The sequence below is a fragment of the Phyllobates terribilis genome, unplaced genomic scaffold (assembly GCF_046119375.1).
Source record: "Phyllobates terribilis strain yellow unplaced genomic scaffold, ASM4611937v1 Scaffold_3__8_contigs__length_932513732, whole genome shotgun sequence".
NCBI lineage: Eukaryota > Metazoa > Chordata > Amphibia > Anura > Dendrobatidae > Phyllobates > Phyllobates terribilis.
The window spans coordinates 595921365-595946871 of record NW_027362763.1 but is presented as its reverse complement, the minus strand read 5'-3'; positions in this window follow the sequence as shown (position 1 = coordinate 595946871).

Genomic DNA, 25507 nt, shown 5'->3' with positions numbered 1-25507 from the left:
ACCGGTCTCTCCCTTTGGCCTGACCCCTCCACGCAGGTGGATTCGGGCGTGCGGTGGCGACTCGCCCGTCCGCACCCCTGGGATCCCTTCATTCCTCGTTCCTGGAGTCTTCTCCGCTCCTCTTCCTTCCTTCTCCCTCTTCCAGGCCTGGGCCTCTGTTACTAGGCCCGCCTCCGGAGCAGAGCTCATGCAGAGCCCCTGCTCCCTGCCACTTCTGCTCAGACTTCTCTACACTGAACTAAGATGGTGCCCACCTTTTATACTCCCTTCTCAATGCACCCAGGAACTGCTTCCTCCCTGCTCCTGCACTACAGGGTTCCCCTTCCTCAGTGTTCCCTCCCCCCACTCCAGCCAGGGACAGGGACTGTCGTGCCCATCTCAGAGGCATATTGGTCGCCCTGCCCCACGGCAATGTGGTGTAATTCATGCAGGTGTCGGGTCCTGATCCACACTCCATCCTTACCTGAGAGTGAGATATCACACCTCTGGGTGAGGTGCAATACCTCTGTAGCAACTGAGCCCTCAGGGTGCTACAGTTCCATTTATCTTCAGCCTAGGTGACATATTGTGATACAGGGCCGTGATTTTGGCTATAAAAGGGTCCCCTAGACCCCTACCCCAAGCTTTTTAAGAGAATCATATATGGCGTGCCAGGAGACTCTATGGAATGCTTTCTCAGCATCCAACGAGAGTATCTAATTACAAATTTTTAACTGCATCTAGCCCAGGAAATACTTTGTGCCTAGTAGCAGTGTCTGCTAGTCAGCGGATTATCCCGGCTGTTAAGCAAGCTACACCACCTGTAGTTTGGACACTTAATTTTTTCAAAGGAAATGCTTCGGGACCACGGGATACTCAGTGAAGAGCATCAGGAGGCACCCCAAGGCATAGGGGCTGGGACTGGCAGTAGGATGCCTTGCGGTGGACAGCCGAGCTCGATCCTTATAAAAGCTTTTTAACTGCAGCAGCTTTAGTGGACGCTACTGGAGCTGGAATTACACGGCTGCTGGCATGAGACTTGCCCTCCAATAGATCCTTGTAAATGGATTTAAAGTGTATTCATTCAAATTAGAGAGACAATTTAAATTAAAAAGCTTAGAGCTGCCTCCACCACAGGGGGGCTCGCTCGACCCACCAGCGGACAGGCACCAGTATTGGGAGAGGGGGGCTGGCCGTCAGGGTTCACCGCGGCTCTGGCACAAACCCGGCGACACGGAGGTGGCACGGGCAGGAGTGGACTGAACGTGTCGGCTTCTCACCTTTTGGATTTTAGAAGGGCATGACATGCCTATATTTGTGTCTCCCCCTCCTTTTACTCCTCCACCTCTTTTCTTTTCGCATGACTATATGTACTTGTCACTTTTCCATGTGTTAGTTGTGTCTTCTGAGCAGTTTGTCAGCTTTTGGACACCTTTGAAGGTGTTTTCTATGTGTTTCTATGTGTCTCTGTTTGCCTGCCATTGGTTTTAACGGTGTTCGAAGGTGTTCGACGAACAGTTCGACGAACAGTTCGGCGAACACACGGGTGTTCGACGAACCGAACCAAACTCGAACACTACGGGGGTGGCTCAACACTAATTACAAACATAAGTCCCATTACTGGGGAGTGGGTGTCCCATAGTATTTGCTTATGCTTTCCCAGCAAAAGCTGCCAAAAATTAGGACGGAGCAACTTGCAATGCCCCTTACAAGAGCCATGCAGTACAGCATATTACAAACATAAGTCCCATTATTGGGGAGTGGGTGTCCCATAGTATTTGCTTATGCTTTCCCAGCAAAAGCTGCCAAAAATTAGGACGGAGCAACTTGCAATGCCCCTTACAAGAGCCATGCAGTACAGCATATTACAAACATAAGTCCCATTATTGGGGAGTGGGTGTCCCATAGTATTTGCTTATGCTTTCCCAGCAAAAGCTGCCAAAAACTACGACGGAGCAACTTGCAATGCCCCTTACAAGAGCCATGCAGTACAGCATATTACAAACATAAGTCCCATTATTGGGGAGTGGGTGTCCCATAGTATTTGCTTATGCTTTCCCAGCAAAAGCTGCCAAAAATTACGACGGAGCAACTTGCAATGCCCCTTACAAGAGCCATGCAGTACAGCATATTACAAACATAAGTCCCATTATTGGGGAGTGGGTGTCATATAGTATTTGCTTATGCTTTCCCAGCAAAAGCTGCCAAAAATTAGGACGGAGCAACTTCAATGCCCCTTACAAGAGCCATGCAGTACAGCATATTACAAACATAAGTCCCATTATTGGGAAGTGGGTATCCCATAGTATTTGCTTATGCTTTCCCAGCAAAAGCTGCCAAAAATTAGGACGGAGCAACTTGCAATGCCCCTTACAAGAGCCTTGCAGTACAGCATATTACAAACATAAGTCCCATTATTGGGGAGTGGGTGTCCCATAGTATTTGCTAATGCTTTCCCAGCAAAAACTGCCAAAAATTAGGACAGAGCAAATTGCAATGCCCCTTACAAGAGCCATGCAGTACAGCATATTACAAACATAAGTCCCATTATTGGGGAGTGGGTGTCCCATAGTATTTTCTTATGCTTTCCCAGCAAAATCTGCCAAAAATTAGGACGGAGCAACTTGCAATGCCCCTTACAAGAGCCATGCTGTACAGCATATTACAAACATAAGTCCCATTATTGGGGAGTGGGTGTCCCATAGTATTTGCTTATGCTTTCCAAGCAAAAGCTGCCAAAAATTAGGACGGAGCAACTTGCAATGCCCCTTACAAGAGCCATGCAGTACAGCATATTACAAACATAAGTCCCATTATTGGGGAGTGGGTGTCCCATAGTATTTGCTTATGCTTTCCCAGCAAAAGCTGCCAAAAATTAGGACGGAGCAACTGGCAATGCCCCTTACAAGAGCCATGCAGTACAGCATATTACAAACATAAGTCCCATTATTGGGGAGTGGGAGTCCCATAGTATTTGCTTATGCTTTCCCAGCAAAAGCTGCCAAAAATTAGGACAGAGCAACTTGCAATGCCCCTTACAAGAGCCATGCAGTACAGCATATTACAAACATAAGTCCCATTATTGGGGAGTGGGTGTCAAATAGTATTTGCTTATGCTTTCCCAGCAAAAGCTTCCAAAAATTAGGACGGAGCAACTTGCAATGCCCCTTACAAGAGCCAAGCAGTACAGCATATTACAAACATAAGTCCCATTATTGGGGAGTGGGTATCCCATAGTATTTGCTTATGCTTTCCCAGCAAAAGCTGCCAAAAATTAGGACGGAGCAACTTGCAATGCCCCTTACAAGAGCCATGCAGTACAGCATATTACAAACATAAGTCCCATTATTGGGGAGTGGGTGTCCCATAGTATTTGCTTATGCTTTCCCAGCAAAAGCTGCCAAAAATTAGGACGGAGCAACTTGCAATGCCCCTTACAAGAGCCACGCAGTACAGCATATTACAAACATAAGTCCCATTATTGGGGAGTGGGTGTCTCATAGTATTTGCTTATGCTTTCCCAGCAAAAGCTGCCAAAAATTAGGACGGAGCAACTTGCAATGCCCCTTACAAGAGCCATGCAGTATAGCATATTACAAACATAAGTCCCATTATTGGGGAATGGGTGTCCCATAGTATTTGCTTATGCTTTCCCAGCAAAAGCTGCCAAAAATTAGGACGGAGCAACTTGCAATGCCCCTTACAAGAGCCATGCAGTACAGCATATTGCAAACATAAGTCCCATTATTGGGGAGTAGGTGTCAAATAGTATTTGCTTATGCTTTCCCAGCAAAAGCTTCCAAAAATTAGGACGGAGCAACTTGCAATGCCCCTTACAAGAGCCATGCAGTACAGCATATTACAAACATAAGTCCCATTATTGGGGAGTGGGTGTCCCATAGTATTTGCTTATGCTTTCCCAGCAAAAGCTGCCAAAAACTACGACGGAGCAACTTGCAATGCCCCTTACAAGAGCCATGCAGTACAGCATATTACAAACATAAGTCCCATTATTGGGGAGTGGATGTCCCATAGTATTTGCTTATGCTTTCCCAGCAAAAGCTGCCAAAAATTACGACGGAGCAACTTGCAATGCCCCTTACAAGAGCCATGCAGTACAGCATATTACAAACATAAGTCCCATTATTGGGGAGTGGGTGTCATATAGTATTTGCTTATGCTTTCCCAGCAAAAGCTGCCAAAAATTAGGACGGAGCAACTTCAATGCCCCTTACAAGAGCCATGCAGTACAGCATATTACAAACATAAGTCCCATTATTGGGGAGTGGGTGTCCCATAGTATTTGCTTATGCTTTCCCAGCAAAAGCTGCCAAAAATTAGGACGGAGCAACTTGCAATGCCCCTTACAAGAGCCATGCAGTACAGCATATTACAAACATAAGTCCCATTATTGGGGAGTGGGTGTCCCATAGTATTTGCTTATGCCTTGCAAGCAAAAGCTGCCAAAAATAAGGATGGAGGAACTTGCAAAGCTGGCACCCTGGTGGTATAGTGGTGGCGGAGGCTGAGGATAAGGAGAAGAAGATTAAACAGCTGAAACGAGCTAGAGTATACCCATGTGTGGGTGTGAAGCGGTGCATGTGAATACACCTCCCGAAATAACACAGTGGATTTGACTTTATGTTACTCTGCTGTCATTTGGTGGTGGTGAGACGTCTGGCCCAATCCAGCCCTTGTTCATTTTGATAAGAGTCAGCTTGTCAGCATTGTCAGTTGACAGGCGAGTGCTCTTATCAGTTATAATTCCCCCAGCGGCACTAAAAACACGCTCCGATAACACGCTAGCGGCACGGCAGGCCAGGACCTCCAAGGTTTACAGATCGAGTTCATTCCAAGTGTCCAGCTTGGATACCCAATAATTGAAAGACACAGAGGAATCACGGAGGACGCTGGTACGATCGGCAAGGTACTCCCTCACCATCTTTTGAAACTTTCAACCCCTTGTGAGAGTACACCGCGCCTCAGGGCCTGTAAGCTGGGCGGGTGTCAGAAAACTGTCCAAGAACGTTGACAGTGTTCCCCTGCCTCTGCTGGATTAGAGTTGCATCTCTCTCGCCTGTACGCCTTGGTTGGGCAACGAACTGTGACCTCTGCCGCTAGCGTGTTCAGATGGGAATTTTTTTAAGAGTTTTGCAGCAAGGGCCTTCTGGTATTGCCCCATTTTTGTAGACCTCTCCACCTCAGGAATAAGAGAGTGAAAGTTCTCCTTGTAGCGGGGGTCTACAAGTGTCACCAACCAGTAATGACTGTCACCCAACATTTTGACAACGCGAGGGTCACGGTTAAGGCAGCGTAACATAAAGTCAGCCATGCATGCCAGGCTGGTAACGGGCAAGATTTCCGTGTCCTCACTAAGATGACGACTGACCATGCTCTCCTCCTCCTCTTCCTCCTCCTCCCTGTCCTCAGGCCACCCACGCTGAACCGACGGTATGACACTTGTACAGGTACTACCGTCTACAACGCATGATAGCAGCTCTTGTTCTTCCTCCTCCTCCTCCTCCTCTCTCTCATTGTCCCCCAATTCACGTTGGGATGAGATGAGGCTGGGCTGTGTGTAATCGCCCGCTATGGCTTCTTGATCCATCTCATCATACTCTGGCTGCAATGCCTCCTCTTTAATTCTCTGCAGAGAGGGTTGTAAAAGACAGACAAGTGGGATGCTGACACTAATGATGGCGTCATCGCCACTCACCATCTTGGTGGACTCCTCAAAGTTTGTCAGGATGGTGCATATGTCAGACATCCAGGTCCACTCCTGAGGTCTTATGTGTGGAGTCTGACCTCAATATCGACGGCCTTGTTGCAGCTGGTACTCCACAACTGCTCTCTTCTGCTCACAAATCCTTTGCAACATGTGGAGGGTAGAGTTCCAACGTGTGGGGACATCACACACCAGTCGGTGTGCCGGAAGCTGCAAACGCTGCTGCAACACAGCAAGGGCGGCGGAAGCTGTAGCCGACTTGCGAAAATGAGCTGACAGGCGGCGTACTTTCACGAGCAGATCTGGCAACTCGGGGTACGATTTAAGAAACCGCTGAACCACGAGGTTAAGCACATGAGCCAGGCATGGTACGTGTGTGATTTCACCTCGCCTCACAGCCGCCACCAGGTTACGGCCATTGTCACACACGACCATGCCGGGATGTAGGTTCAGTGGTCTCAGCCACAGATCTGCCTGCTCTTTCACAGTTGTCCACAACTCACAAGCAGTGTGAGGTTTATCACCTAAGCTTATGAGTTTCAGCACAGCCTGTTGCCGCTTGGCGGAGGCAGTACTGCAATGCTTCCAGCTTGTAACTGATGTGGTGATATCTGAGATGGAGGCTGAACATGAGGAGGAGGAGGAGGAGGATGCGCTGGAGCTTTACACTGTGGGGGCAATTCTGACTGACATAGGGCCCGCAATCCTCGGTGTGGGGAGGATGTGTTCCGTCCCAAGGTCCGACTGGGTCCCGGCTTCCACTATGTTTACCCAGTGTGCCGTCAGAGAGATGTACCGTCCCTGGCCACAAGCACTTGTCCACGTGTCCGTTGTCAGGTGGACTCTCCCAGTAACTGCGTTGTTGAGGGCACGGCAGATGCTTTGGGACACGTGCTTTTGTAGTGCGGGGATGGCACACCGGGCAAAATAGTGTCGGCTGGTGACCGAGTACCGAGGGACGGCCACCGCCATAAGATTGCGGAAGGATTCCGTCTCCACCAGCCTAAAAGGCAGCATTTCCAATGCAAGCAGTCGTGAAATGTGCGAATTTAGGACTGTGGCCTGTGGGGCGTTAGCTGCGAATTTAAGCTTTCGTTCAAAGGTCTGGGATATGGACAATTGAACACTGCGGTGGGACGTGGACGTTGATGCTGTTTCTTGAGAAACTGCCATAACAAGTGAAGACTGAGAGGAGGGGGCATCTTTACATGCAGTATGGACAGGGGATTGCCTTGCACACACAACAGGGGGTTCTATTGCACGCACAACAGTGGAAGAAGCAGTGGTGACACCCGCTGACACTAGTCGTGGACCCTGGGTTTCGCCCCACAAAGTCGGGTACTTTGCTGCCATGTGCCTGATCATGCTGGTGGTGGTCAGGCTGGTAGTTTTGTCACCCCTGCTGATGCTGGCATGGCAGGTGGAACATATGGCCTTTTTGGGGTTATCAGCAGAGTCTTTAAAAAAATTCCAGACTCTGGAAGACCTACCGCTTGTACTGGCAACGTCCCTCGTGTTGGTGTTACGGGGAACGGTTGCCTGCCTTCTGTCTGCGGCCACCACACTGCCTCTTCAAGCCTGTTGGGGTACTCTGCCTCCCTCCCCCTGTGTGCTGCTGGCCTCAGTCTGCATGTCCTCCTTCCACGTTGGGTCAGTTACTAGATCATCCACCACCTCCTCCTCTTCCACTTGCGCACCACGATCCTCCTCCTCACTTCCTGGCAATTGTGTCTTGTCATCGTCCACCTCTTGTGACAGATTGCCAACGTCGACTTCCTGTGGCCGTGGCTGTTCAAATATTTGGGCATCGCAACATGGGATCTCCTCTTCCACCACTTCAAGCGTATCAGGCGAGGGGCCCAAATATGGAAATGGACCAGTGAACAGCTCTTCAGAGTGTCCAAGTGTGGGATCACTTGCTGTCTGACGACACTCGGCATGGTGGGAGGAAGGAGCATCAGGGTGAGGAGGAGTATGCGGTCGAGACTCACGGCTACTAAGAGTTGACCGTGTGGAAGACAGACCGGAGGTGGTGGTGCCCAGGTAACTGGAAGTATTATCTGCTATCCAATTAATAACCTGTTCACACTGATCAGTTCTCAATACTGGTGTTGTTCTGTGCTTCCCTAGTAATTCGATCAAGAAGAGGGAGCGAGATGATGTGGCTGTTGGTTGTGGCACACCTTGGCCACGGCCCCGTCCTCTGCACGAACCATCACCAGAACGTCCACTTCCACGTCCCTTGCCACGCACCTTGCCCATTGTAAATGAAGTAAAATAGCTTACACTTGCAGTATCAATGGAAAAAGGGTAATAAAGAGTAGATTAGAACCGTGGAAGAGGAAAACCACAGTTATTGTTTACTGGGGTATACCACACTTTTTTAAATAGAAATATTTGTGGCTGAACAGTGAGCGACACACTCAAACTGCTTCTTTTTTAGACACCAAACGCCCAAAACTGGATAGTACAGCGATTTGACCCGTGGAACTGCGAAACCACACTGGGATGTCGGGCCTACACAAGACTATTTTCAACAGATATATTTTTGTGTCACAACAGTCAGGAGACACTACTGTTTTTCTTTACGGAAAAAACTACCAAAAGCTGAATAATAGAGATTTTTTACCGCGGGATGGCAAAACCACAGTTATTGTTTACTGGGGTATACCACACTTTTTTAAATAGAGATATTTGCGGCTGAACAGTGAGCGACACACTCAAACTGCTTTTTTTTTAGATACCAAAGGCCCAAAACTGGATAGTACAGCGATTTGACCCGTGGAACTGCGAAACCACACTGGGATGTCGGGCCTACACAAGACTATTTTCAACAGATATATTTTTGTGTCACAACAGTCAGGAGACACTACTGTTTTTCTTTACGGAAAAAACTACCAAAACCATAATAATAGAGATTTTTTACCGTGGGATGGCAAAACCACAGTTATTGTTTACTGAGGTATACCACACTTTTTTAAATAGAGATATTTGCGGCTGAACAGTGAGCGACACACTCAAACTGCTTTTTTTTTAGATACCAAAGGCCCAAAACTGGATAGTACAGCGATTTGACCCGTGGAACTGCGAAACCACACTGGGAAGTCGGGCCTACGCAAGACTATTTTCAACAGATATATTTTTGTGTCACAACAATCAGGAGACACTACTGTTTTTCATTACGGAAAAAACTACCAAAAGCTGAATAATAGAGATTTTTTACCGTGGGATGGCAAAACCACAGTTATTGTTTACTGGGTATACCACACTTTTTTAAATAGGGATATTTGCGTCTGAACAGTGAGCGACACACTCAAACTGCTTTTTTTTTAGATACCAAAGGCCCAAAACTAGATAGTACAGCGATTTGACCCGTGGAACTGCGAAACCACACTGGGAAGTCGTGCCTACACAAGACTATTTTCAACAGATATATTTTTGTGTCACAACAGTCAGGAGACACTACTGTTTTTCTTACGAAAAAACTACCAAAAGCTGAATAATAGAGATTTTTTTACTGTGGGATGGCAAAACCACAGTTATTGTTTACTGGGGTATGCCACACTTTTTTAAATAGAGATATTTGCGGCTGAACAGTGAGCGACACACTCAAACAGTTTTTTTTTTTAGATACAAATGGCCCAAAATGGATAATACAGATGTTTGAACCGTGGAAGTGCAAAACAACACTTCTGTTTCTCTAGCCTACACCAGACTATTTTCAACAGTTATATTTGTGTCTGAAAAATCAGAGACACGCTTTTTTTTGGGGGGAGGGGGGGGGGACACACCAAAAGGTTAATAAGACGGTTATTTGTACAGTGTGAAGGAGGAAAAAAAAAGGAGGATTTAGATGAAAAAAAAAGGATTTTTCCTGGCCCCCGACACCTGGTGCTAAGCCCAGCAATTTCAGGAACAGGAGCACACAGGACTGTAATGCAGCGTTTGCTGGTATAACCACTGTGTCTCCTATACAGCCAGCCTGCCTGGTATCGGGGATGGATATTAGTCCTGAAAAGAACTGTTTGTTTGTTCTGGCAGCCTTTACAGACCCTACACTAACTATTTCGCAGTTTATATCTCTCCCTAAATCAGCAGCGCTGTCCCTACACTGTCTAATCCGGAGCGACTGTGTCCAAGATGGCGGCGCCCCATTTTCAATACTCGAGGTGACGCTGTGCGGCCAGCCAATCACTGTAATGCCCACAACCAACATGGATGCAGCATTACAGTGACTGGCCAGCAATCCCAGCATGATCATTGGCTCTGTAAAGAGCGCCAAACATGCGGGGCGGAGACCCGAGCTCCCGCCCGAGTAACCCGGAAATGCTCGGTGCTCGCCGAACATCCCGAGTAGCATGATGTTCGGGCGAGTACCGAGCAGTGTCGAGCATGTTCGCTCAACACTAATAAATGCCGGAAATATGACTAAGTCCAAAAAAAACTTCTTTTCAACTTTTTTCAATTTTACCCCCGTGGGATATATATTCTACCCACACACATTGGGAACTCTCCTGGGGTACCCTCACACATATTATTCCCTCACTTAGCGGATATTTTCACAAAAAAGTGAAATTTTCAAAAATTCTGAAAATTGTCTGAAAACGATTAAATATCAAGGACTCATTGGTCGAATGGCTCTGGAACTGAAATCGGAACGCTCACTGACATTTCCCCTCTCTGAAGTCTGATAAATGCCGGAAAAATGACTAAGTCCAAATAAAATTCTTTTCAACTTTTTTCAATTTTACCCCCGTGGGATATATATTCTACCCACACACATTTGGAACTCTCCTGGGGTACCCTCACACATATTATTCCCTCATTTAGCGGATATTTTCACAAAAAAGTGAAATTTTCAAAAATTCAGAAAATTGGCTGAAAACGACTAAATATCAAGGACTCATCGGGTGAATCGCTCTGGAACTGAAATCTGAATGCTCACTGACATTTCCCCTCTCTGAAAGTCTGATAAACGCCGGAAAAATGACTATGTCCAAAAACAAATTCCTTTCAACTTTTTTCAATTTTACCCCCGTGGGATATATATTCTACCCACACACTTTTGGAACTCTCCTGGGGTACCCTCACACATATTATTCCTTCATTTAGCGGATATTTTTACAAAAAAGTGAAATTTTCAAAAATTCTGAAAATTGTCTGAGAACGACTAAATATCAAGGACTCATCGGGTGAATCGCTCTGGAACTGAAATCTGAATGCTCACTGACATTTCCCCTCTCTGAAAGTCTGATGAATGGCAGAAAAATGACTAAGTCCAAAAAAAATTCTATTCAACTTTTTTCAATTTTACCCCCGTGGGATATATATTCTACCCACACACATTTGGAACTCTCCTGGGGTACCCTCATACATATTATTACCTCATTTAGCGGATATTTTCATAAAAAAGTGACATTTTCAAAAATTCAGAAAATTGATAACGACTAAATATCAAGGACTCATTGGGCGAATCGCTCTGGAACTGAAATCAGAACGCTCACTGACATTTCCCCTCTCTGAAAGTCTGATAAATGGCGGAAAAATGACTAAGCCAAAAAAAAAATTTTTTTAAACTTTTTTCAATTTTACCCCCGTGGGATATAAATTCTACCAACTCACATTTGGAACTCTCCTGGGGTACCCTCACACATATTATACCCTCATTTATCGGATATTTTCACAAAAAAGTGAAATTTTAAAAAATTCTGAAAATTGGCTGAAAACGACTAAATATCAAGGACTCATTGGGCGCCTTGCTCTGGAACTGAAATCAGAACGCTCACTGACATTTCCCCTCTCTGAAAGTCTGATAAACTACGGAAAAATGACTCAGTGCAAAAAAACATTTTTTTTAACTTTTTTCAATTTTACCCCCGTGGGATATATATTCTACCCACACACATTTGGAACTCTCCTGGGGTACCCTCACTCATATTATTCCCTCATTTAGCAGCTATTTTCACAAAAAAGTGAAATTTCAAAAATTCAGAAAATTGGCTGAAAACGACTAAATATCAAGAACTCATCGGGTGAATCGCTCTGGAACTGACATCGGAATGCTCATTGACATTTCCCCTCTCTGAAAGTCTGATAAACGCCGGAAAAATGACTAAGTCCAAAAAAAAAATTTTTTTCAACTTCTTTCAATTTTACCCCCGTGGGATATATATTCTACCCACACACATTTGGAACTCTCCTTGGGTACCCTCACACATATTATTCCCTCATTTAGCGGATATTTTCACTAAAAAGAGAAATTTTCAAAAATTCTGAAAATTGATAACGACTAAATATCAAGGACTCATTGGTCGAATGGCTCTGGAACTGAAATCGGAACGCTCACTGACATTTCCCCTCTCTGAAAGTCTGATAAATGGTGGAAAAATGACTAAGTCCAAAAAAAATTCTTTTCAACTTTTTTCAATTTTACCCCCATGGGATATATATTCTACCCACACACATTTGGAACTCTCCTGGGGTACCCTCACACATATTATTCCCTCATTTAGCGGATATTTTCACAAAAAAGTGAAATTTTCAAAAATTCAGAAAATTCAAAACGACTACATATCAAGGACTCATTGGGCGAATCGCTCTGGAACTGAAATCAGAACGCTCACTCACATTTCCCCTCTCTGAAAGTCTGATAAACTACGGAAAAATGACTAAGTCCAAAAAAAATTGTTTACAACTTTTTCAATTTTACCCCCGTGGGATATATATTCTACCCACACGCATTTGGAACTCTCCTGGGGTACCCTCACACATATTATTCCCTCATTTAGTGGATATTTTCACAAAAAAGTGAAATTTTCAAAAATTCAGAAAATTGGCTGAAAATGACTAAATATCAAGGGCTTATCAGGCGAATCGCTCTGGAACTGAAATCGGAATGCTCACTGACATTTCCCCTCTCTGAAAGTCTGATAAATGCCGGAAAAATGACTAAGTCCAAAAAAAATTGTTTACAACTTTTTCAATTTTACCCCCGTGGGATATATATTCTACCCACACGCATTTGGAACTCTCCTCGGGTACCCTCACACATATTATTCCCTCATTTAGCGGATATTTTCACAAAAAAGTGAAATTTTCAAAAATTCTGAAAATTGGCTGAAAACGACTAAATATCAAGGGCGAATCGCTCTGGAACTGAAATCAGAATGCTCACTGACATTTCCCCTCTCTGAAAGTCTGATAAACGGCGGAAAAATGACTAAGTCCAAAAAAAAAATTTTTTAAACTTTTTTCAATTTTACCCCCGTGGGATATATATTCTACCCACACACATTTGGAACTCTCCTGGGGTACCCTCACACATATTATTCCCTCATTTAGCGGATATTTTCACAAAAAAAGTGAAATTTTCAAAATTGGTTGAAAACAATTAAATATCAAGGACTCATTGGGTGAATCGCTCTGGAACTGAAATCGGATTGCTCACTGACATTTCCCCTCTCTGAAAGTCTGATAAACTCCGGAAAAAAGACTAAGTCCAAAAAAAAATTTTTTCAATTTTTTTCAATTTTACCCCCATGGGATATGTAATGCACATGCCCGGGCTGAGTGGCGTGTGCGTGTGATTCCACTGGACCGTGCCGGAGAGTGAATGCCAGGAGGGGCGTAACTAGGTATTCTCCCAATCCGACCAGGTTCGCACGACGGCATACGACGCCTGTGCACCAAGGAGGAACCGAGCAGAGGGACCAGGTGCTACTCCAGGACAGACCCCGGATACGGCTGTTGACCCACACAGGGGAATACAGGAACAGACAGGTTATGCTGGCACACAGACTGGTTGGTATAGGCAGGCACGACTGGTATGCAGGCAGGCGGGTATGCAGGCAGGGGGGTACAGGCAAGCATGGCTAGAGTACAGACAGGGAGGCACTAGCAGGTAGGAACACAGGCGGGATAGGACCCAGTACACACTGGGACTCAGGAACAGAACCACAGATGTGGCGGACAAACACAGCAGAGTAAGGCCGCCCAGAGTGGTGAGCGAGAGCAGGGCAAGACGAGACCACCTAGAGTGGTGAGCTAGAGTAGAGCAGGACGAGGCCGCCTGGAGCGGTGAGCGAGAGTAGAGCAGGACGAGGCCGCCTGGAGCGGTGAGCAATTGTAGAGCAGGACGAGGCCGCCTGGAGCAGTGAGCAAGAGTAGAGCAGGACGAGACCGCCGGGGGCGGTGAGCAAGAGTAGTCAGAGCAAAGCGAGACTGCCGGAGAAGTGAGCAAAGGGTCAGAGCGGAGCGAGACTGCCGGAGCAGTGAGCAAAGGGTCAGAGCGGAGCGAGACTGCCGGAGCAGTGAGCAAAGGGTCAGAGCGGAGCACGACTGCCGGAGCAGTGAGCAAAGGGTCAGAGCGGAGCGAGACTGCCGGAGCAGTGAGCAAAGGGTCAGAGCGGAGCGAGACTGCCGGAGCAGTGAGCAAAGGGTCAGAGCGGAGCGAGACTGCCAGAGCAGTGAGCAAAGGGTCAGAGCGGAGCGAGACTGCCAAAGCAGTGAGCAAAGGGTCAGAGTGGAGCGAGACTGCCGGAGCAGTGAGCAAAGGGTCAGAGAGAAGCGAGACTACAGGAGCAGTGAGCAAAGGGTCAGAGCGGAGCGAGACTGCCAGAACAGTGAGAAAAGGGTCAGATCGGAGCGAGACTGCCGGAGCAGTGAGCAAAGGGTCAGAGCGGAGCGAGACTGCCGGAGCAGTGAGCAAAGGGTCAGAGCAGAGCAAGACTGCTGGAGCAGTGAGCAAAGGGTCAGAGCAGAGCAAGACTGCCGGAGCAGTGAGCAAAGGGTCAGAGCAGGCCAGAACCGCCGGAGCGGTGATCAAAGGGTCAGCAGGCTAGAACTACCGGAGCGGTGAACAAGGCAGAACAGGCTAGAACCGCCGGAGCGGTGAGCAAGGCAGAGCAGGGGAGGCAGGGCTCTGTACACACGGAACAGGCAGGAAGGGAAAGGCCGAACCAGATACCCACAGGGTACTTACAGTGAAGTAGCGAGTGGACCACAAACTCACAAACGGAAGTACAGTGACAACGAGCAGAAGTAAGGTACGAGTACAGACTCTGCAGAAAAAGGAAAGGTACAGACACAGGAAACAGGCTAGAAGAGTATACAGACAAGAACAGACACAGTAGCAAGATACAGGAGCGGGTCTAGGTATGCAGCCCCTAGACGGCGGGAGCAGCAGGCTAGGAGCGTGTTCAGACAGGACAGACAAGAAACACGAGCGGGTCTAGGTATGCGGCCCCTAGAAGGCAGAACGAACAGGCAAGGAGCGTGTTCAGACAGGCCTGGAAACACAGCCTCCAGGAAGGGCAGGCAAGCAAACACAGAAGGGGACCTGGCACATTCAGAGTGAGAGAGCACACTGAATGAAACACAATGCTCAGGCATGGGTTGATTGGAGCAGCTGGTTTAAATACCAGGTGACAGACAGCAATAGGCTGAGGACGCACAAGGGGTGTGCCTGCAGCAGGTACAAAAAGCAGGAAGTGATCGGGCACCGCCCTTAAGCAGCAGAAACAGAAGCAAACAGACAGCATGGAGGGAAGCCAGAGAGACATTCTGGATAGGAGATCAAGTGTGCGCTCTTGCACAGTTTGAGATGGACCACAATGCAAGGACGCCGCCAGGTATGTTACAGTACCCCCCCCTTACGCCCACTCTTCTTCAGGCCTGCCAGAATGCTCCGCAGGGAATTCGAGGGCCAATCCTTCACTTCAAGGAGATCACTTCCATTGTCCACTGGAAAAACTGGTCTCCTCTGGGTAGCTAGGATGCTACCTCCTATCCAGCCATCCTCAGCAACAGACGAAACGGGTGGAGTACCAGGAACAGCACACAAGGAAGTCTCTCTCCACTTATTATCAGGTAGCACCCCAGAGGGTTCAGGAGACAACTGGAAGCCCTCCGCTGGGTTGGAGGGGTGCAGAGACTCGGGGGTAACCTCTGCTTTGGGGTACATCTTGTCAAGCTCACAGGATGAAATGGGCGAGGTATCAGGTGCAAGGTGTAGAAAAGTCACTGTCTCTTTGTTATCAGGTGGTACCCCGGAGGATTCAGGAAACAACTGGGGGTCCTCCGCCGGGTCGGAAGAGGTCAGAGACTCGGGGGTAACCTCTGCTTCGGAGTACACTAGGTCGGACTCACTGGAAGAAGCGGGCGAGGTATCAGGTACCGAGTATAGGAGAGTCTCTGTCCATTCGCTATCAGGTAGCACCCCGAAGGGTTCAGGAGACAACTGGTGGTCCTCTGCCTGGTCGGAGGGGTGTAGAGACTCGGGGATAACCTCTGCTTCGGAGAACACTAGGTCGGACTCACTGGAAGAAGCGGGCGAGGTATCAGGTACCGAGTATAGGATAGTCTCTGTCCATTCGCTATCAGGTAGCACCCCAAAGGGTTCAGGAGACAACTGGAGGTCCCCCGCCTGGTGGGAGGGGTGTAGAGACTCGGGGATAACCTCTGCTTCGGAGTACACTAGGTCGGACTCACTGGAAGAAGCAGGCGAGGTATCAGGTACAGAGTAAAGGGAAGACTCTGTCCATTTGCTACCAGGTAGCACCCCGAAGGGTTCTGGAGACAATTGGAGGTCCTCCGCCTGGTCGGAGGGGTGTTGAGACTCGAGGTTAACTACCGCTTTGAGGTACCCATTGTCAGGCTCACGGGACGGAGCAGACGAAGGATCGGGTACCGGGTGTAGGGAAGTCTCTCTCCATTTGTCATCAGGTGGTATCCCGGAGGATTCTAGGTGGGCAGAAGTCTCTTCAGGCAGGAGAACAGGTGCGCTACCCACGCATATTACCCGTACGGGCTGCTCCGGGATACAGGGAAATGAAGCTTCAGCAGGGACTTCAAGGTTGGGATCAGGAGGTCTTTGGGAGAACAGACCCCGGCGTGACGGCTTGCCTCTACGCCTAGCACGTCTGGACTGCCTCTTGAGGTTGGGAGAAGTATTCCGAAGAGCGTAGTCATCCTGTGTGGATTCTGGATGGGCAGTAGTCTCTTCGGGCAGGAGGACTAGTGCGCTACCTACACACATTACCCATCGGGGCTGCTCCAGGATATTGGGAAGTGAAGCTTCAGCAGGAGCCTCTGGGTTAGGATCATCGAAGACCATTAGAAAGACCACCAGGAAGGACATTATGTCCAGGACGATAGGATCCTGTGCGTCCCATAGGGGGGTGATCCATTTCAAGGCATCACCCGCTAGGTAAGACATCATGAATCCCAACTTAGCCCGATCGGTGGGAAAACAAAGAGGGTAGAACTTGAAGTGTAGCATGCATTGCTCCACAAATGCACGACTCTGTCTTGGATCCCCATAGCACCGTGGCGGATCTGCAGGAACGAGTGCAGAAAGATCCATCTGGACGGGTGCGTAATTCGCCTGGAACTCAGCTAATGAAAAATAAATAAATATATTTTTTTAAATTATTTTTAATGCACGTATTCACTGGAAAACGTCTCAGAGAGCGAAGGCCGTGGGGCTCAACGGGAACCATGGCCTGAGCATGCTGTAATGCACATACCCGGGCTGAGCGGCGTGTGCGTGTGATTCCACTGGACCGTGCCGGAGAGTGAATGCCTGGAGGGGCGTAACTAGGTATTCACCCGATCCGACCAGGGTCGCACAACGGCATACGACGCCAGTGCACCAAGGAAGAACCGAGCAGAGGGACCAGGTGCTACTCCAGGACAGACCCCGGACACGGCTGTTGACCCACACAGGGGAATACAGGAACAGACAGGTTAGGCTGGAACACAGACTGGTGGGTATAGGCAGGCACGACTGGTATGCAGGCAGGCAGGTATGCAAGCAGGGGGGTACAGGCAAGCACGGCTAGAGTACAGACAGGGAGGCACTAGCAGGTAGGAACACAGGCGGGATAGGACAAAGTACACACTGGGACTCAGGAGCAGAACCACAGATGTGGCGGACAAACACAGCAGAGTGAGGCCACCCAGAGTGGTGAGCGAGAGCAGGGCAAGACGAGACAGCCTAGAGAGGTGAGCGAGAGTAGAGCAGGACGAGGCAGCCTGGAGCAGTGAGCGAGAGAAGAGCAGGACGAGGCCGCCTGGAGCGGTGAGCGAGAGTAGAGCAGGACAAGGGCGGATGCAGCGGTGAGCAAGAGTAGAGCAGGAAGAGGCCGCCTGGAGCGGTGAGCAAGAGTAGAGCAGGACGAGACCACCTGGGGCGGTGAGCAAGAGTAGTCAGAGCAGAGCGAGACTGCCAGAGAAGTGAGCAAAGGGTCAGAGCGGAGCGAGACTGCCAGAGCAGTGAGCAAAGGGTCAGAACGGAGTGAGACTGCTGGAGCAGTGAGCAAAGGGTCAGAGCGGAGCAAGACTGCCGGAGCAGTGAGCAAAGGGTCAGAGTGGAGCAAGGCTGCCAGAGCAGTGAGCAAAGAGTCAGAGCGGAGCGAGACTGCCAGAGCACTGAGCAAAGGGTCAGAGCGGAGCGAGACTGCCGGAGCAGTGAGCAAAGGGTCAGAGGGGAGCGAGACCGCCGGAGCAGTGAGCAAAGGGTCAGAGCGGAGCGAGACTGCCGGAGCAGTGAGCAAAGGGTCATAGCGGAGCGAGACTGCCGGAGCAGTGAGCAAAGGGTCAGAGCGGAGCAAGACTGCTGGAGCAGTGAGCAAAGGGTCAGAGCAGGCCAGAACCGCCAGAGCATTGAGCAAAGGGTCAGAGCAGGCTAGAACCGCAGAGCGGTGAGAAAGGCAGAGCAGGGGGGGCAGGGCTCTGTACACACGGAACAGGCAGGAAGGGAAAGGCAGAACCAGATACCCACAGGGTACTTACAGTGAAGTAGCGAGTGGACCACAAACTCAAAAATGGAGAGTAGAGCAGGACGAGGCCGCCTGGAGCGGTGAGCGAGAGAAGAGCAGGACGAGGCCTCCTGGAGCGGTGAGCGAGAGTAGAGCAGGACGAGGCCGGATGCAGCGGTGAGCAAGAGTAGAGCAGGAAGAGGCCGCCTGGAGCGGTGAGCAAGAGTAGAGCAGGACGAGACCACCTGGGGCGGTGAGCAAGAGTAGTCAGAGCAGAGCGAGACTGCCAGAGAAGTGAGCAAAGTGTCAGAGCGGAGCGAGACTGCCAGAGCAGTGAGCAAAGGGTCAGAGCAGAGCGAGACTGCAGGAGCAGTGAGCAAAGGGTCAGAGCGGAGTGAGACTGCCGGAGCAGTGAGAAAAGGGTCAGAATGGAGTGAGACTGCCGGAGCAGTGAGCAAAGGGTCAGAGCGGAGCAAGACTGCCGGAGCAGTGAGCAAAGGGTCAGAGCGGAGCAAGGCTGCCGGAGCAGTGAGCAAAGAGTCAGAGCAGAGCGAGACTGCCGGATCAGTGAGCAAAGTGTCAGAGCGGAGCGAGACTGCCGGAGCAGTGAGCAAAGGGTCAGCGGGGAGCGAGACCGCCGGAGCTGTGAGCAAAGGGTCAGAGCGGAGCGAGACTGCCGGAGCAGTGAGCAAAGGGTCAGAGCAGAGCAAGACTTCCGGAGCAGTGAGCAAAGGGTCAGAGCGGAGCAAGACTGCCAGAGAAGTGAGCAAAGTGTCAGAGCGGAGCGAGACTGCCAGAGCAGTGAGCAAAGGGTCAGAGCAGAGCGAGACTGCCAGAGAAGTGAGCAAAGTGTCAGAGCGGAGAGAGACAGCCAGAGCAGTGAGCAAAGGGTCAGAGCAGAGCGAGACTGCCGGAGCAGTGAGCAAAGGGTCAGAGCGGAGTGAGACTGCCGGAGCAGTGAGAAAAGGGTCAGAACGGAGTGAGACTGCCGGAGCAGTGAGCAAAGGGTCAGAGCGGAGCAAGACTGCCGGAGCAGTGAGCAAAGGGTCAGAGCGGAGCAAGGCTGCCGGAGCAGTGAGCAAAGAGTCAGAGCGGAGCGAGACTGCCGGATCAGTGAGCAAAGGGTCAGAGCGTAGCGAGACTGCCAGAGCAGTGAGCAAAGGGTCAGAGGGGAGCGAGACCGCCGGATCTGTGAGCAAAGGGTCAGAGCGGAGCGAGACTGCCGGAGCAGTGAGCAAAGGGTCAGAGCAGAGCGAGACTGCCAGAGAAGTGAGCAAAGTGTCAGAGCGGAGCGAGACAGCCAGAGCAGTGAGCAAAGGGTCAGAGCAGAGCGAGACTGCCGGAGCAGTGAGCAAAGGGTCAGAGCGGAGTGAGACTGCCGGAGCAGTGAGAAAAGGGTCAGAACGGAGTGAGACTGCCGGAGCAGTGAGCAAAGGGTCAGAGCGGAGCAAGACTGCCGGAGCAGTGAGCAAAGGGTCAGAGCGGAGCAAGGCTGCCGGAGCAGTGAGCAAAGAGTCAGAGCGGAGCGAGACTGCCGGATCAGTGAGCAAAGGGTCAGAGCGGAGCGAGACTGCCAGAGCAGTGAGCAAAGGGTCAGAGGGGAGCGAGACCGCCGGAGCTGTGAGCAAAGGGTCAGAGCGGAGCGAGACTGCCGGAGCAGTGAGCAAAGGGTCAGAGCGGAGCAAGACTTCCGGAGCAGTGAGCAAAGGGTCAGAGCGGAGCAAGACTGCTGCAGCAGTGAGCAAAGGGTCAGAGCAGGCCAGAACCGCCAGAGCGGTGAGCAAGGCAGAGCAGGCTAGAACCGCCGGAGCGGTGAGCAAGGCAGAGCAGGGGGGCAGGGCTCTGTACACACGGAACAGGCAGGAAGGGAAAGGCAGAACCAGATACCCACAGGGTACTTACAGTGAAGTAGCGAGTGGACCACAAACTCACAAACGGAAGTACAGTGACAACGAGCAGGAGTAAGGTACGAGTACAGACTCTGCAGAAAAAGGAAAGGTACAGACACAGGAAACAGGCTAGAAGAGTATACAGACAAGAACAGACACAGTAGCAAGATACAGGAGCGGGTCTAGGTATGTATCCCCTAGAAGGAGGGAGGAACAAGCTAGGAGCGTGTTCAGACAGGACAGACAACATAAATGAGCCGGTCTAGGTATGCGGCCCCTAGAAGGTGGAACGAACAGGCAAGGAGCGTGTTCAGACAGGCCTGGAAATACAGCCTCCAGGAAGGGCAGGCAAGCAAACACAGAAGGGGACCTGGCACATTCAGAGTGAGAGAGCACACTGAATGAAACACAATGCTCAGGCATGGGTTAATTGGAGCAGCTGGTTTAAATACCAGGTGACAGACAGCAATAGGCTGAGGACGCACAAGGGGTGTGCCTGCTGCAGGTACAAAAAGCAGGAAGTGATCGGGCGCCACCCTTAAACAGCAGAAACAGAAGCAAACAGACAGCATGGAGGGAAGCCAGAGAGACATTCTGGATTGGAGATCAAGTGTGCGCTCTTGCACAGTGGGAGATGGACCACTATGCAAGGACGCCGCCAGGTATGTTACAGGATATATATTCTACCCACACACATTTGGAACTTTCCTGGGGTACCCTCACACATATTATTCCCTCATTTACCGGATATTTTCAAAAAAAAGTGAAATTTTCAAAAATTCAGAAAATTGGCTGAAAACGACTAAATATCAAGGACTTATCGGGCGAATCGCTCTGGAAATAAAATCGGAATGCTCACTGACATTTCCCCTCTCTGAAAGTCTGATAAACGCAGGGAAAATGACTAAGTCCAAAAAAAATTTTTTTTCAACTTTTTTCAATTTTAGCCCCGTGGGATATATATTCTACCCACACACATTTGGAACTCTCCTGGGGTACCCTCACACATAATATTCCCTCATTTAGCAGATATTTTCACAAAAAAGTGACATTTTCAAAAATTCTGAAAATTGGCTGAAAACGACTAAATATCAAGGACTTATCGGGCGAATCGCTCTGGAAATAAAATCGGAATGCTGACTGACATTTCCCCTCTCTGAAAGTCTGATAAACGCAGGGAAAATGACTAAGTCCAAAAAAAATTTTTTTTCAACTTTTTTCAATTTTACCCCAGTGGGATATATATTCTACCCACACACATTTGGAACTCTCCTGGGGTACCCTCACACATATTATTTCCTCATTAAGAAGATATTTTCACAAAAAAGTGAAATTTTCAAAAATTCAGAAAATTGGCTGAAAACTACTAAATATCAAGGACTCATCGGGGGAATCACTCTGGAACTGAAATCGGAACGCACACTGACAATTCCCCTCTCTGAAAGTCTGATAAACTACGGAAAAATGATCAAGTCCAAAAAAAATTTTTTTCAACAATTTCAATTTTACCCATGTAGGATATATATTCTACCCATACACATTTGGAACTCTCCTGGGGTACCCTCACACATATTATTCCCTCATTTAGCGGATATTTTCACAAAAAAGTGAAATTTTCAAAAATTCAGACAATTGGCTGAAAACGACTAAATATCAAGGACTCATCGCTCGAATCACTCTGGAACTGAAATCGGAACGCTCACTGACAATTCCCCTCTCTGAAAGTCTGATAAACTACGGAAAAATGATCAAGTCCAAAAAAAATTTTTTACAACAATTTCAGTTTTACCCAGGTGGGATATATATTCTACCCATACACATTTGGAACTCTCCTGGGGTACCCTCACACATATTATTCCCTCATTTAGCAGATATTTTCACAAAAAAGTGAAATTTTCAAAAATTCAGAAAATTGGCTGAAAACGACTAAATATCAAGGACTCATCGGATGAATCTCTCTTCAACTGAAATCGGACCGCTCACTGACATTTCCCCTCTCTGAAAGTCTGATAAACTACGGAAAAATGATCAACTCCAGAAAAAAATTTTTTCAACAATTTCAATTTTACCCCCGTGGGATATATATTCTACCCACACAAATTTGGAACTCTCCTGGGGTACCCTCACACATATTATTCCCTCATTTAGCGGATATTTTCACAAAAAAGTGAAATTTTCAAAAATTGGCTGAAAACGACTAAATATCAAGGACTTATCAGGCGAATCGCTCTGGAAATGAAATCGGAATGCTCACTGACATTTCCCCTCTCTGAAAGTCTGATAAACGCCGGAAAAATGACTAAGTCCAAAAAAAAATTTTTTTAAACTTTTTTCAATTTTACTACCGTGGGATATATATTCTGCCCACACACATTTGGAACTCTCCTGGGGTACCCTCACACATATTATTCCCTCATTTAGCAGATATTTTCACAAAAAAGTGAAATTTTCAAAAATTCAGAAAATTGGCTGAAAACGACTAAATATCAAGGACTTATCGGGCGAATCGCTCTGGAAATGAAATCGGAATCCTCACTTACATTTCCCCTCTCTGAAAGTCTGATAAACGCCGGAAAAATGACTAAGTCCAAAAAATTTTTTTTTTCAATTTTACCCCCGTGGGATATATATTCTACCCACACACATTTGGAACTCACCTGGGGTACCCTCACACATATTATTCCCTCATTTAGCGGATATTTTCACAAAAAAGTGAAATTTTCAAAAATTCAGAAAATTGGCTGAAAACGGCTAAATATCAAGGACTCATCGGGCGAATCGCTCTGGAACTGAAATCGGAACGCTCACTGACAATTCCCCTCTCTGAAAGTCTGATAAAAGCCGGAAAAATGATCAAGTCCAAAAAAAATTTTTTTCAACAATTTCAATTTTACCCCCGTGGGATATATATTCTACCCACACACATTTGGAACTCTCCTGGGGTACCCTCACACATATTATTCCCTCATTTAGCGGATATTTTCACTAAAAAGTGAAATTTTCAAAAATTCTGAAAATTGGCTGAAAACGACTAAATATCAAGGACTTATCAGGCGAATGACTCTCGAAATGAAATCGGAATGCTCACTGACATTTCCCCTCTCTGAAAGTCTGAAAAACGGCGGAAAAATGATTGTCCAAAAAAAATTTTTTTTCAATTTTACCCCCGTGGGATATATATTCTACCCACACACATTTGGAACTCACCTGGGGTACCCTCACACATATTATTCCCTCATTTAGTGGATATTTTCACAAAAAAGTGAAATTTTCAAAAATTCAGAAAATTGGCTGAAAACGACTAAATATCAAGGACTCATCGGGCGAATCGCTCTGGAACTGAAATCGGAACGCTCACTGACAATTCCCCTCTCTGAAAGTCTGATAAAAGCCGGAAAAAAGATAAAGGCCAAAAAAAATTTTTTTCAACAATTTCAATTTTACCCCCGTGGGATACATATTCTACCCACACACATTTGGAACTCTCCTGGGGTACCCTCACACATATTATTCCCTCATTTAGCGGATATTTTCACAAAAAAGTGAAATTTTCAAAAATTCAGAAAATTGGCTGAAAACGACTAAATATCAAGGACTTATCAGGCGAATCGCTCTGGAAATGAAATCGGAATGCTCACTGACATTTCCCCTCTCTGAAAGTCTGATAAACGCCGGAAAAATGACTAAGTCCAAAAAAAAATTTTTTTAAACTTTTTTCAATTTTACTACCGTGGGATATATATTCTGCCCACACACATTTGGAACTCTCCTGGGGTACCCTCTCACATATTATTCCCTCATTTAGCAGATATTTTCACAAAAAAGTGAAATTTTCAAAAATTCAGAAAATTGGCTGAAAACGACTAAATATCAAGGACTTATCGGGCGAATCGCTCTGGAAATGAAATCGGAATGCTCACTGACAATTCCCCTCTCTGAAAGTCTGATAAAAGCCGGAAAAATGATCAAGTCCAAAAAAAATTTTTTTCAACAATTTCAATTTTACCCCCGTGGGATATATACTCTACCCACACGCATTTGGAACTCTCCTGGGGTACCCTCACACATATTATTCCCTCATTTAGCAGATATTTTCACAAAAAAGTGAAATTTTCAAAAATTCAGAAAATTGGCTGAAAACGACTAAATATCAAGGACTTATCGGGCGAATCGCTCTGGAAATAAAATCGGAATGCTCACTGACATTTCCCCTCTCTGAAAGTCTGATAAACGCAGGGAAAATGACTAAGTCCAAAAAAAAATTTTTTTCAACTTTTTTCAATTTTACCCCAGTGGGAAATATATTCTACCCACACACATTTGGAACTCTCCTGGGGTACCCTCACACATATTATTTCCTCATTAAGAAGATATTTTCACAAAAAAGTGAAATTTTCAAAAATTCAGAAAATTGGCTGAAAACTACTAAATATCAAGGACTCATCGGGGGAATCACTCTGGAACTGAAATCGGAACGCACACTGACAATTCCCCTCTCTGAAAGTCTGATAAACTACGGAAAAATGATCAAGTCCAAAAAAAATTTTTTTCAACAATTTCAATTTTACCCATGTAGGATATATATTCTACCCATACACATTTGGAACTCTCCTGGGGTACCCTCACACATATTATTCCCTCATTTAGCGGATATTTTCACAAAAAAGTGAAATTTTCAAAAATTCAGACAATTGGCTGAAAACGACTAAATATCAAGGACTCATCGCTCGAATCACTCTGGAACTGAAATCGGAACGCTCACTGACAATTCCCCTCTCTGAAAGTCTGATAAACTACGGAAAAATGATCAAGTCCAAAAAAAATTTTTTACAACAATTTCAGTTTTACCCAGGTGGGATATATATTCTACCCATACACATTTGGAACTCTCCTGGGGTACCCTCACACATATTATTCCCTCATTTAGCAGATATTTTCACAAAAAAGTGAAATTTTCAAAAGTTCAGAAAATTGGCTGAAAACGACTAAATATCAAGGACTCATCGGGTGAATCTCTCTTGAACTGAAATCGGACCGCTCACTGACATTTCCCCTCTCTGAAAGTCTGATAAACGCCGGAAAAATGACTAAGTCCAAAAATTTTTTTTTTCAATTTTACCCCCGCGGGATATATATTCTACCCACACACATTTGGA